The sequence below is a fragment of the Cricetulus griseus genome, assembly GCF_003668045.3.
Source record: "Cricetulus griseus strain 17A/GY chromosome 1 unlocalized genomic scaffold, alternate assembly CriGri-PICRH-1.0 chr1_0, whole genome shotgun sequence".
Lineage (NCBI taxonomy): Eukaryota > Metazoa > Chordata > Mammalia > Rodentia > Cricetidae > Cricetulus > Cricetulus griseus.
This window is the reverse complement of record NW_023276806.1, coordinates 207,063,737-207,078,582: the sequence shown is the minus strand read 5'-3', so window position 1 is coordinate 207,078,582 and position 14,846 is coordinate 207,063,737. Positions and strand designations below refer to the sequence as shown.

The 14,846-nt window shown below is 35.0% G+C and overlaps 1 long non-coding RNA gene across 3 annotated transcripts in view; it reads right to left on the bottom strand.

The window, feature by feature from the left end:
* The window catches only part of LOC107980208, a 76,083-nt gene extending 62,888 nt beyond the window's left edge, over positions 1 to 13,195 (bottom strand). For all 3 annotated transcript variants that reach the window (XR_003479987.2, XR_003479986.2, XR_003479988.2), the window contains exon 1: positions 2,521 to 13,195. This is a non-coding gene — a long non-coding RNA (uncharacterized LOC107980208). The remainder of the gene's footprint in view (positions 1 to 2,520) is intronic.
* Between the last annotated feature and the right edge of the window lie 1,651 nt (positions 13,196 to 14,846).

The following is a 14,846-nucleotide window of genomic DNA, read 5'->3' as shown; positions in this document are numbered from 1 at the left end:
TTCTTCCCTCACTCCTCAACACCTGCAGCAGGTGGGGGACCTGACCCAGCCCCTCACCAGCTGCATCATTCTGGAGAATGGACTTTCCCCCTGACCTGGGAAGCACAGTAGAGTTGACCCTGGCCAACACAGTACAGGTGGCCCTGAAGGTGTAGGTTTGGGAGAACAAAAGCTGAAAATATGAAGGTAGTAACATGTGCTCGCCATGACCTGGCCTTGGTCACTAAGAGGTCAGATGCCTGCCTCGTGGCAAGGAACCAATCAGAAGTTAGCTGGTGGTGCTATGCTTTATGGCTCTGGGTATGCTTTAGGGATAAGTGCACAGCAATGAAGCATAGAGCATAGCAACCCCCCTGGGAGGGCCTATGGGCCATAACAACCAATTGGCCAATCAACACAGGGCAAACCCTCCAAGCCTGGACACACACCAATCCTGAGCCTGTATGTTCCCCTTATGCTGCCCTACAAGATCTCTCTGCAGCGGATTTGAACTGTCTTTGCTAGCCATCCACCATGGCAGGTGGATGAAAGACCCCAGCTAACATGGAGTTAGCTTGTTAAACAACAATAAAGCCTCATGCTGTTTGCAAAATTTTTCGAATCCGCCTGGTGATTGGGGTGGCCTTGGTCCTGGGCTAAGACCCTGGAGGCCTGAGTTTTCTGGGGGTCTAACAAGGAGAATTGATCCTGCCCCTTGCTCACCACCGCAAGGGATGAACTAGCCAGCAAAAGGAAGGAGAGCTCATCCTGGTAGTTAAGACAGGGGAGAACTGGGAGGCTGAAGAACCCTGCAACTACCCAGGTCCAGAACCAGGGTTATATCACCCCATCTGGGTGATCTGCTGGAGAAGGAGATGAGGGTGGGGGTGAGGTCGGGGCTGGGGACCCAGGGCTGCAGGATCTCTAGGACACAGAGCAGCAACAGGGTGTCCAGGGAGATTCCAGTGAAGGCCCAGCATCAAGGTACAGCAGAGAAGAGGGTCTTTGAACTGTAAGACCCTCCGAAAGGTCAGGGCTCCGGTGTCCCAGCCCAGGACTTCAGTCACCCCAATCACCAGACGGATTCGAAAGCTTGATGCAAACTGCACGAGGCTTTATTGTTGTTTAATGAGCTAACCCCATATTAGCTCAGGTCTTTCATCCACCCACCATGGCGGATGGCTAGAAAAGAACTGTCTGCATAGAGATCTTATAGGGCAGCGTAAGGGTAGTGTCTAGGGGTACGCACAGGCTCAGGATTGGTGTGGCTCCAGGCTTGGAGGGCTTGCCCTGTGTTGATTGGTCAACTGGTTGTTATGGCCCATAGGCCCTCCCAGGGTGGTTGCTATGCTCTGTGCTTCATTGCTGTGTGCTTGTCTGTAAAGCACACCCAGAGCCGTAAAGCATAGCACCACCGGCTAACTTCTGATTGGTTCCTTGCCACGAGGCAGGCATCTAACCTCTTAGTGACTAAGGCAAGGTCAGACAAGCACATGTTCAGCTGTTATGGCTGCCAAAAGTGGCAGGCATATGACCTTAGTGACTAAGACAAGGTCAGCCAAGCATGTGTTCAGTTGTTATGGCTGCCTTCAGAACCAGACCAATGATTCTTTGTGATGAATGCCTGCATGTAAAAATTTATGGATAAAAGGGTTTACTGGGTGACTCACTGCAGCTTCTATAATGAAAATTTCCCTTTCTCCCTTTCCCCCCTTTTTTCTTTTAAATTTTATTTTGTTTTATTCTGTGAGGATGGCAGATGAGTGAGATTGGGAAGCATGATTTGAAAGACACAAAGAATAAACAAAATGTTAAAAATAAAAATAAATAAAAAAGCCTCATACACTCATATATAGTTTTGCTTCATTAAAGTATTGTATAAACAAACCATCAAGGTGTTTGAAACAAGCAAACATTACATGGCCATTGGTGATTTAATTTAATAGTCATTTTTTGTAAAGTATAAAAATGTAAACTTCATTTATATGTTTCTTATAAATGATGCTATAAAATAAGCCCATATATATATATATATATATATATATAATTTATATCCCTAATTAGTAGAATGATCCTTTCAATTTCATTTTTAAAATATTCCTAGAGAAACTAAATAACTACATAAAGATATTGTGAAGTTCCTAATTGTTTTGTTGGACCTGCCACACTTTGTATGATAGAAAAGTAATACTATTTGTGTAATAGAAGGCAAAAAACTCCCCTCCATAATCTTGTTAATATTTTTAAATTTATAAAATTGTATAGCTTTATCAAATGATCTTAATATTTCCTTATACAGTTGACATATTTCCAGTATGAAATTTATTTTTACCTATTGCATTTAGGGGCAGTTTTAAGATAGGATCTCCTTATGTAGTCCAGGCTGACCTTGAACTTATGGTAACTGTCATCCTTCCCAATCTTAGGATTAGAGGCATTTGTCAACACAGTCAGAGAATTTGTAAAATTTGGGTCACATGTGCCTGGAAATGAGCTAGTGATTATGACCCCTGGAAGTTTTGGTCTTTAGTAAATACTTACAGGATGTCTTAAGTCTCCTTTATTGTCTTTACTATGAATAAATAACAAGTTTCTCCAATCCTTTGCTCTTCTTTGCAGAGATCTCTTGATGGTCTAAAATTTACTCCCCTGCAGCATCTACCCATTTACCAAGTCAAAGTCTGCGAAGACAAAAATTAAATATATTTTCTTACATCTGCTTCTACCAATTTTTAGGAAAAGAAAATTAGGTCCCCTTCTATATTAATGTATTTCCTCCATTAACTACCATTTGATACACACACACACACACACACACACACACACACACACACACACTAGTAGTTAATAAACCTTTAATATAGATAAAAGTTAAAATTATGTAAAAGATGAATAGTTTCACAAAATAGCTTAATATACTGTCAGAGAATGGTGGGGCCTGCTACTGACAGAAATTTGTTTCCAAAAGAAAGAGTTCAAATTTTCATTTTACTTTTATGACCTCCAACTACTACATAAAGATTTTGTTTCACCCAGTGAAAAGTCATCATTTGTCTTACCATTTCAATACTGAAATGAGTTTATGAATTGTTTTAACTTCTGAAGTAAGTAAATATTTAAAATGCATTTGAAAGCTAAATATTTTGAGCTTTAGCTAGTGTCTGCTTAGCCAGTTGTGTTGACTGGCATGTGAAATCTCTTTCAGGAAAACCATGAAACTTTCAATGCATAGGAAGAACAGTGGTGGAAATAAAGAGAACATAAACACATTTATTAAATTAAAGAGAAAAACATAAATGTAATTTATTTGCACCAGAATCCTTTTATTATAATGTGTTAGATTAACAATTTCATCAAATATATAGGGAATATCTTTGATATATTCTTATCAATTATTTATTTAGTAATTTATTGAAGCAAGTAAATTCACTCAACAAAAAAAAACTCCCATATCTGATGTTTAGATGACTTAGAATTTTAAAATAGTGCATCCTTACAGGAAAGTGTGTGGAGGAAGATGATGGCCACATATACATATGTCATCATGTGTGTGTGTGTGTGTGTGTGTAAATGCAAGCAATATTGGCAATTTGATGTATAAATATATGTTAATTTTACTCAATTCCTCTAAAATCCCTCTTCTATTTCTTTTAATTTAACATATAGTCGTTTTTGAAAGTCTTCTGTCAAACGAAAATGTATTTAGACATTTGTTCTTTTTCTCCTTTGTGCTTCTAAACTGCTGGCACTTGCTATGCCTTTGGTGTATCAGGGAGCCTCCATCATTTCCTGCTGACATGCTAAGGGTTATTTCTAGACACTAGGCTCCAACAGGGAGATAGATACATGCTATTTCCAGATGTAAATCCTCTATGACCTACACACTTTCAAACTATCTCAGGATTTATAACAACTTTGCAAGAAGAATCAATAACTTTAATGTCTAATCATAAATGCTTTGTTTTGATGAAGAAAATCCCACTTATTGTATGTTCCCAAAGAATAACATTGGATAAGCTGTTTACTCCAAGGTCTATGAAGGAGTCATTCTAAACATTAAAGTCAGAAACAAATTCATTGATTCCAAAGTTGGCCCAAGGCACCTCCTAAAAACTGTCATAAATTCCATTTGTGTTTATTTTTATAGCTCATCTCTGCAGAATTTTTCTAAAAGACAAAATGAAATGTGATTAACGGGCAATCCAGTTATCACCTCCTACACTGGAGGGACGGAAGTCTTTAACCTTGGGAGTTGAGCTCAAGCCCTTGAGTTTTCTTGGTCTGCCCTCCAGACCTCAGCAAGGTCAACCCTTTAAAGATGTATGGGAGACTATTAATCTTGGCTGCTGTTAAGACTCTTGCAGTACATACAGAGTTTTTCTTTCATCCACAGTATTTTCCTGTATTAGAAACTTCTTTTATAATACCTTATTTTATTATCACAAATATTAATTTTCAATATGTGTTAACCCAATAGTTAATATATATTTTAAAAATGAGGCTGCAGTCATTGCTGTAGTCTCGAACATGACTCATTTCAGCATTTCAAAACATGCCCGATCCCTCAAACAGAAAGCCTATTGATTTAGAATGTTCTCTTCAGGAGAGGGAGAGGAATACTATTTCTTACATGAAATCCCAACACATGGGAATTCTGTATTACTTTAGGTTATTATGCCTCCAGAAGAGATGATATGGGCTCCCACAAAAATGATTATTTATAGAACTTAAGACCTATGAATTTATACCAAATAGAAGAGGAACAATGTGAAGAAACTGGTTTTAACAGATATGTGAAGTTATTAAAAAATAAAAAAATAAAGCATTTTGCTAAGCAAATGTAAGGAAATACTGAACACTCTATGTAATAAAGTAGTGCAGAGTTGGAGATAGGTACTGTGTGTGTGTGTGTGTGTGTGTGTGTGTGTGTGTGTGTGTGTGTGTGTTAATAATTTAATCAGAATTGTGTGTGTGTAAGTGAACAAAAAACTGAAGATGATACATTCTGGTAAACACAATGGAAGAAATGGGCTTTTCTTTTAAAACAAATGTCATTGCTTAGGCTTGAGAAAATATTCCTACCTATTAAACGGGATTATCTAAGCAAGTGAAATATAGATTAACCAAAAACAATGTGAACAAATATTTACTTGGTTCACAGTAAACTACATTCTAAAGTTTAGAATCTAAAACATAAAGTACCTGATTTCTGTAATAAAAAAACACACAAGAAATGTAATCAAATTTTAAAAGAATATTATTTGATGTATATAACATTATATGAATCATTAAGAATATACTTGTGAAAACAGCATTGCAGAAAAGTTTAGACTAAGATTGTAAAAAGCAAATATATAATTGTAATAAACATAAGAGAACTAATAGACAAGCATAATAAAATAGTAAAATGAGCAATGGTTGAAATAACAGTAAGAGGCATGTTACATTTTTTTTTTCATTTAAAACACCTTTACTATATTATAGAAAACACCATGATGAGATACTTGCATAAATACTGCTTGTGGAAATTCAAGATACCTCTACTAAAACATTCCCAGTTTAAAAGAAGATTATAAACATGTTTATTTTATAAGAGATAGACTCTTACTCTATAATTCTCCTCTTGGCCTCCACTTAAAGGTATTCAATGGTACTTTTTTTGGTTGTTTTGAGGATGGCTTGTTTACAGAACTGTAAATGTACTGAGGTTCCTATTATGCTATGCAGGAACTCTACTGCTGAACTCCATTCAAGCCCTTTTTGTCGTCTTACTTTTGTTGTAATAAATTCACCATGCTTGCCTTCAATGCAATCTGCAGTACAGACAGGACTTTAATTTTCATCATTTTGCTTTGACCTCCCAAGGAGCTAGGATTGCAGTTTTGGAGCACCAGAAGTGGCACAGGTATTTCTGTTTCTTGGATGTTATGGACAGTGTTGTGATGATATGGGAGAAAAGATGTCCTTTCGAAATATCAGTTACAATTTTCAATATATGTCCAGTAGTAGAATTTTCTGATCACAAGGTAAAATTGTATTTTTTGCAGGGACCCCTATTCTATTTTCCATAATGTCTTTTAATTTACACAAGTGATAATAGCACACAGTTTCCCTTTCTCCATGTCCACATCCTTGCCAGAACTTGTTATCTTTTCCACAAACACTGCTCTTTCATAGGTTCAAATGACAATCTTTTTTAACTCCATTTGAAAGCCAAAGGAAAACAAAATTCTGCAAAGTAAATGTGTGTTTAAAGTTTTGGTAATCTAATTCATCAGTACATTCAAATGTTGGCTTTACAGAGTGATTTCCCCCTTGACTGTAAGGGATGAGCTTTCAAAAGTGGGTGGATAATTCCCATTCCCTATGTTTGGGGAAGAATGCAAGTCCCAATTTTATTAGTTGCGTTATTTGGCTTGTCTACTACAACTATAAATATTTCTGACTACCAAGGTTGGTCATCACCCAAAACATTTTCAATTAGAATATTGACTTTTCTGAAGGTATTTTACATTAATAAAATCACATTTGAATTCATTCTTTTTTTCTTTCCTGTAGTCTCTTGTTGGTGATTATATGATCTTCGACAATAGAAACAAGCAGCATTGAAATTCTTTGTCGAATTTACACTAGACAAGGACTTATCTTTTAATTTCATTCCTTTTTTTCTTGAGGATTCAATATGTTCTATACAAGTTATTTCAAACTAGGTCTATAAATTTTTATAAGTACTTTATTTTAACATTTGTATTTCTGTTAAAGTTTAATTCTCCACTCATGTGGATATACTCAGTGACCTCATTTATTAGGTATAAATAGAATATTCAAAAGCAAGTTAACTTCACTTTTGGCATTTCCACTCCTTCAAAAGCAATATAGTCTCCTAATAAAATAATGTTTTAAAGCTCTTAAATATAGTGAAATTAGAAATTAAGAACATAACATGAATAAAAAGAGATAGAGACAAATAAGACAATGAAAACTCCTCTATATTAAAATCTAAATTTTTAGGAGGTATGCATGTTCAGTGTGACTTAAAGGTTACACAACCTTAATACCAATCAAGAGATCATGTTACCTAATTAATACATATATATTTTTTCATATTTGTATGTATCAGCTGAACATGGGTAACATATAGATAATAATTTTAGTCATTCAGTTATGACACACATCCATATTAAACATTTTAGATGAACAGATAATTTTCTTTGAAAACAGAAAATTAGAAAAATTGTGTTCTTTGTTGTTTTTGTAGTGCTTATATAAAGTAAAGAAAATTGTTCAAATACAAATTATACTCAACATTACACTATATCATTTACAGTAATCAGCTGCAAAGCACAAATAAAGGCTGATGGTGGAAATGTTTTTTTTTTCTAGTATTGATAGCTTTTATATTGATCATCTATGTTACTGTCCATCCACCAGTCTTTTGCCTTTATCTAAGGAAAATGAAAGCATATACCTTCACAAAGCTAATCACTATTAATTTTTAAAATTCTTTTATTAATTTATTTTTTACATTCCAATCACAGTTCTCTCTCCTCTCCTCCCGCTCCCCTCACTCCCCTACCTCCATCTGCTCCTTGTACAGGTTAAGGCCTCCCATAGGAAGTCTACTAACTCTGTCCTATCATCTTGTTGAGGCAGGGCCAAGGCACCTCTCCACCATCCCACCCCCCTGTGTCTGGGCTGAGCACTGTATTTCTCCATACAGAATGGGCTCCACTAAGTCCCTTTATGCGTTATATATACTATAAATTTACAACATCTATCTTGGGCATCCAAATAGAAAAGCAATGCAAATTTCCATAAACAGTGAATAAATTTAGAATATTATAAAAGAAGCATTTAGTTGGTAACCAAACACTTGTAGATAATTGCTGAAATCATTAATTTCATGAATAAGCCTGTCAAACAAGGGAGGCATATCTCAATTCATTTGGATAAGAATACACCTGCATAAAAGAAATTTCTATGAGAAGATTGTCAAGTGGTAAAGAACAGATAGAAAGTGTAGGGATGAATAGTTTGGCCAACCAACATTTTGCTAGTGTTTAAAAACATATACACAGCCATAAAAACACATAGAACTTTCTGCTCTAAATGAATCTGTATACATTGTTCATAGATGATTTTTTCAGTGGACTTGATACAATTGAAGATTTGAAAAAAAAATGCCTGCCTCCTTATTCAGTGGTTCTTTAGATGAATTTTAACACATGAACATGTTCAAATTCAATCCTGCTATCAAGATGCTTTGGGCATTTATAGTTATTTTCTGGGTTATTCATACTGCAGACAAGTGTGTTGTTTATTGCACATTGTAAATTCATTTTAGTTTTCTCTAGATTCAACTATGAACTTGGTAAAATGTCAATAAGAAACTTCATGCTTGTTTTCACAAGTTTAGTATACATCTTCCCATAGATGTACTCATTTTTTGTTTTTTTGAGACAGGATTTCTCTGTGGCTTTTGGAGGCTGCCTTGGAACTAGCTCTTGTAGACCAGGCTGGTCTCAAACTCACAGAGATCCACCTGCCTCTGCCTCCCGAGTGCTAGGAGTAAAGGCATGCGCCACCAATGCCCGGCTATAAATGTATTCCTATACAATATAATATCAAATGTAAGAACAGTATCATATAATATCAAATGTATGTGGAACATAATGAACATCATAAAACTGAGAGTGAAATCCAAGGGTAATCTTTACACAAATGCTGGATATGTGGGTTGATATGCTAAAACATAATATATGAAATATTTATTTAAATATAAAGAATTAGCACATACAGAAATAGCATGTAACATATTGGAAAAAGCAATAAATAGCATTTTTGAATAAAGATATCACTGATGAAAATTTTAGATGAACTGGATTAAATATTGATCATAGAGCACTCAAGAGTTCAAAATCACAAAGTAAATTTGAAAGTTTTGTGGCTTCTGCTTGAATAAAAGAAAACTTTGGTTTGGAATCTACATGGAGTTATAAAAATATTCTAAATAAAATGAAAAATGCTCAGTGTGTACTTAAGACATTTTTAATATCTATTCTGCATTAAGTTTTACAATTGTCATAGGATTAGAATGACGAGATAGGACCTCCTGAAAAAAATGTTCTTAACTGAATTTAAATAGGAAATCAACTACAGGATCTGAGATGGTTAATTTTTTTAAGGCAGCATATTTTGAAAAATGATAATGAAATAATTAATGGTGCCTTTAGATATAATCTACGAAATAAAAAAAATGATGCTGTAAGAGTTGGATATTGAACAGTTTGTTTGTGTATGCCGAACATAATTACTATTTTCCATAAATTGGAACCCTAAATGCTATCCTTCTCTTCTCTTCCCCTCATTGTTTGAGTTAATATGAACTAATTAAATGAAGACTTTACATTAAATCTCACCTCCAGTTTTAGATAATTTTGCTATCCAGGAGATGGCACTGTAGTACTTTGTTTTATAGTCCAGATGCCAAATCTGTAAGCCACAGGTTATTTTCACAATGGTTGATATTCTGAGCAAATCAACAATCTGTGGGTTCAACATATAATCTACTATGATTGGTCTGACACATTGGAAATATTGTTGTTTTTGGTTTCCCTTCAATGTATGACAAGTTGTACATAACTATTGCATGCTTTTAATAGTCTTTTATTTTATTAATGTATTTTACAAATCACGGAACCTTCCCAACAAGAACATCCAATATTTATGTTCCATATGTCTGAGGCTGCAACATTTAACAAAGAAACTGAAGCCATGCCAATGAATATCAAGTTTGAGTTGATAAACATTTGGGATTTTATTGATGGTGCCTAGGATTCTTTCCAATATTCTGTAAATTTCAGCAGCTATACTGGATAGATACATTCCTATATGAAGAAATTCAGGCTTTCACATGAACACTATATAAAACGAACTCTTACAGTAATCTAATTTCACCATAATTTTGTGTTATTCGGGTTTTATATTTTTCCTTATAACATTACCATGTTTTTTTAATTTTACATTCAGGGTAATGCTTTACTTTTTTGTGAATTTTGCATACATTCTTCTCTCATAAAATACATCCCAACCACAGAGTCTATCCCTCCAACTCCTACTCCTCACCCCCTACCCCCCTGTACCTCATCTCCTCCCCAGATCCTCTCACCAGACTTTTCCCTTTGGAAAACAGCAGGGCTCCAAAAGACAACAATGAAACAGGACAAAAAAAGATAAAATAAGTAAAGGCAAAAGCCCTACTATAGAGGCTGAATAAGGCAACTCAACAGGAGAAAAGAGTCCTAAGAACAGGGAAGAGTCAGAGACACACCTGTACCCACAAAAGCACCAAGATAACAGCCATAACATATACACAGAGGACATGGTGTAGACCCATGTAGGCCATTTGCTTGCTGCATCAGGCTCAATGAGGCCATGCCTAGTTGATTCAGTGATCACGTGCTCTACTGGTGTCCTCCATCCCCTCTGATTCCTACAGTCTTTCTCCTGCCTCTCCTGGGTTACTGGAGCTCCAAGGGGGAGACCCTATGGAGACCTCATATTTAAACTCTCTTAAGCATTATGTCTAGCTGTGAGCCTCTTGCACCTGCTTCCATCTGAAGCCAGAGGCAGCGTGTGTGATGATGACTAGGCAAGTAACCGACCTGAGTATAACAGAATATTATTAGGAATCATTTCTTTGGTTTTTGTTTTTGCTTTTTGGCAAGGTATGTTTTGTTCTACCCTAGGTCTCTGTTCTATCCAGTCTCTGATTCCTGGCTATCCAGGCAGTACAAGGCACAGGCTCCCTCTCCTGGAGTGCACTTCAAGTTAAACCAGACATTGGTGGGCTACTCCCATAAACTCTGCTCCATCATTTCCACAGCACAACTTGCATCAGAATAGATTGAAGGTTTAGAGTTTTGTGGCTGGGTTGGTGTACAGGTTTCTCTTTCCATAGCCTCAGGGTACCTTCCAGAGACAAAGAAACTAGAAATTAGTGGTAAAGGATCCATGCAGGCACCAGCATGACTTTGCTAAGTTCAATGATCTGTGTGAATGTTGTCCTTGCAATGGGCCCCTGCTTTCAGCTATAGCAGAGTGATCCTCTATTCTAGCATCAACCTGTGTTATTAATGGATGGCTATAGGACCCTAAACATCTGTTAGCAATTCATCGGAATGCAACCCAGACACAATAACGGAAAATTTGACAGGTAATAGAAATGGCCAGTGAAGATTCTGTGTCCTCCATTGCTAGGAGTCCTCAGTAGGGTCACCCTCATAGATACTAGGTTTCCACACCACTTCCCAAGTACACACAATTCCAGATATCTCTACCTGCACTCTTATCCTCTGTCCCCTGGCATAATCACTTCAGATCTCATCCCCACTTACCCCCAGTCCATCAGTTACTCTCTGTTCATACATGAAGAAAGGTACATATTTTCTTGCCAAATCTTCCTGAGAGAAATTATTTGCATCTTTATTATTAGAGGCCAATGATCTATCTATATCTATATCTATATCTATATCTATATCTATATCTATATCTCTATCTATCTATCTATCTATCTATCTATCTATATATATATATCAATTAATTATAAACTTATATTAGGTATTATACCAGGGACTATTAGTATATCAACAAAAAATAAGATCTTTCATTTGTGAGGCATTTAGTTTCATGTGAGTTAAGGTTGTAATTTCAAATTACTAATTTTATTAGTGAAGTACAAATACTGAAGTGACTGTTGTGTCTTATAAAAGCTATAAAGATATCTACTAAGGCTTTTGGGTATATCTAAAACATCAATTTAGGTCATTTTGTTCATCAGGAGAAAAATAATGGAAATATACCAAGATTATTCTAGTTTGCCTAACAAACAAGGGTCTACTAAATCTTATTCCTGGCATGTAATTTCCAGCTGATTCTGTATTTGTCCTTCACATAATCCCTGCCCATAGTTCAACAGATTACCAGGCCACAGCTTTGAAGCTTCCTAAATTTGCCTGCTTTTCAGAATATTTCAGAAAAATGTAACATCTTGTTTTGCTTTCTATCTCTGTTCTGAAAATGCTGTCCTGAATTATTGGTTCATACCTTCCAGCTGCTTTTCTGCCTGGGTCCATCCCCTGATCCACCATATTGACATATCTTTCATTCTTTCCTTCCTCCATTCTTGCTCTGGGATATTTTTTGTTTATTCAACAAAGGTATTTATAACACTATGATTAATGCCAGGAAAGCTATCGTAGAAAAATAGATTGAATATAAACAGCTGGTCATTGTAAGCACAGACCCTGATAATCTTGGGAACTAAAGAAGATGCCTGGAACAAAAATTGTAAGAAGTCATGCCCCAGATGGATATGCTTATCAGCTGAACTTTCTTAGAAATAAAGAATGAAATTTAAGATATATCTTGAAAATAGCACATGAAATTAGTCATGTAATAAGCATGATCTACATATGCTGAATGTACAAATCTTATTCTATAGTAAGATGGTAAAATATAAGATGCATGTTAGTATCTGGAATGATATTTTAATATGTGAAATGAATTCACACTCATTAAAATATACTGTGAACTTTAGATACCACTATAGTGATTATTAAAGGTAGAATCTGAGAAATCATTTTAATTTGTCAAACAAAATGGCCAATTAATGCCTGGTAGTAAAGAAAAGATGAAATATGAGTAAATATATGATAAAAATTAAGCTATCAATATATGCCAGGTATATGTCTGAAATCAAAATTGTTTTTAAATGTGTAATACATAAACATAACAATTGAAGACAGACTTCCAGAGTTGTTGAAATAACTATGCCAACCACATATTGCATACAAGAAACTCACAGTACATAATGTTGCTGTCTCCCACTTACTGGTATGGTTCCTTTAAATATGAATGATCATTAGGATAATATACTAGTTTTGGGAAATTCATTTGTAAGCCCAATTTAGTATCAATTTTTGAGCCAAAGAGTAAGTAGGCTTAAGGTTATGGAAAAACCAATGCCTTGTTTTTGGTTCTTTCTATTGATAAATCAAACACATGCTTTAAAGAGATAAAATAAAATACCAACTCAAGTACAAGTTATGTATCAATTATGTATTTTCTCAACAACTTATGAGAGAATACCTAAGACTTGATTACCTTAAGTAATCAAGACATATCCTCAATATTATATATATATATTATATCTATATATATATATATATATACTGAAATGAATATGCAATCAGTGCAAATACTGGTACAATGTATTCCTCATTTTCAAAACCAACTTACAATTTTATATGTCGATGGATAATTTATATGAGCCATATATTTTCTTACTTTACTTACCAAACTTATATTATAATGAGTCTATACAATCACCATAAACAGGCAAGGAAATCTGAGCACTTTTTGTCTGTTACAAAATCATTCACAACACATCATACGCATTACCACAAAATGTCTGTGATAATTAAGAAGTTGTAAATTAAAGTTTAATTCCAAATTATTCAAATTACTTTTAAACTAAACAGTAACAATAGATACTAGTAATACTTGTATGTATATGTACCATTGAGATGTTTCCATATACTTGGGTTACAGGAATAATTTAAAATATGTGACTGGCTATTTGTCATAACTTACAGATTTCATGTGCATTTCGCTACTGCAAAGCATTGGCAAGCTTATGTATTATTTGTTATAAAATATTTGCCTTGTTACTCATATACATGCACATAACATCATGGATAATATTAAAATTTGTACAATATGTATTTTAAAATTTATTCCATATGCATACTCTTAACATATTAAAAAGGAATATATCAAAATAAGTAAATTATAAAAAGAATATTAAATTTAAAAAAAAAACTTTAAAATGTACAAAAAAGAGCTGACTTTTAGAATCCAGGTACTGGAATATTGTGGAGTCTACACCTACTTGGGCAGATTTGGACATGTTTATTTCATGGTAAACCAGAGGAAAAAACAGTCTATAATCTCACTTACCTGTGGAATATGAAAAGTTGAACATTTAGTAACAAAGAATAACAAGGTTTGGAGGGTCTGGGTGTGAGTAACATGTAAACATATTGTTTAAAGCCTAAAATTATGGATAAAAGAAGTAGGCTCAAGAGGAAAAAATGAAAATTTCTACAATGAAATGTCTGCCACATCTTATAATGTAAATTTCACTTTTATTCATATATGGAAATGAGCAGATGAGTGAAATACTATCCCTGAATTGCTGCTTTGTTATATAATTCTCCAAAGGTTTGCCCAGCCCTGGAAACACCAGACAAGGATAAACAGTAGGCAATTATAAATGAAAATATGAATAACAAACACTATTGCAAATTCTGTTATTAAAAAATAAAGTCAAGTTTAGAACTGGTTAAGTTTGTTGTTGTTTTGTTTTTTGTTGTTTTTTTTTAGACAGGGTTTCTCTGTATTGCTTTGGAGCCTGTCCTGGAACTCACTCTGTAGACCAGGCTGGCCTCTAACTCATAGAGATCCACCTGCCTCTGCCTCCCGAGTGCTGGGATTGAAGGTGTGTGCCACCAACGCCCAGCAGAATTGGTTAATTTTAAAATGTCACAAAAAGCTATAGGGATAGGTTCTAGTCTGATCAGGTCAAAGGAACAGTAGTTTTGAACACAAGGATCCAATAATTAGAAGGTGCACATGTGAACAACACATTGGATAGCAAACACATGGATGCCATGCACTCAGGTGAGCTAAGCACAGAATAGTATCTGAAGGAGTCAATCTATGGCGGTTCTTTGTCAGAAGTTATTTATTCAGAGTTTTGCATTTTAGTTAGGCATATGGGTTGTTTATAATATGGTTTTACTCTG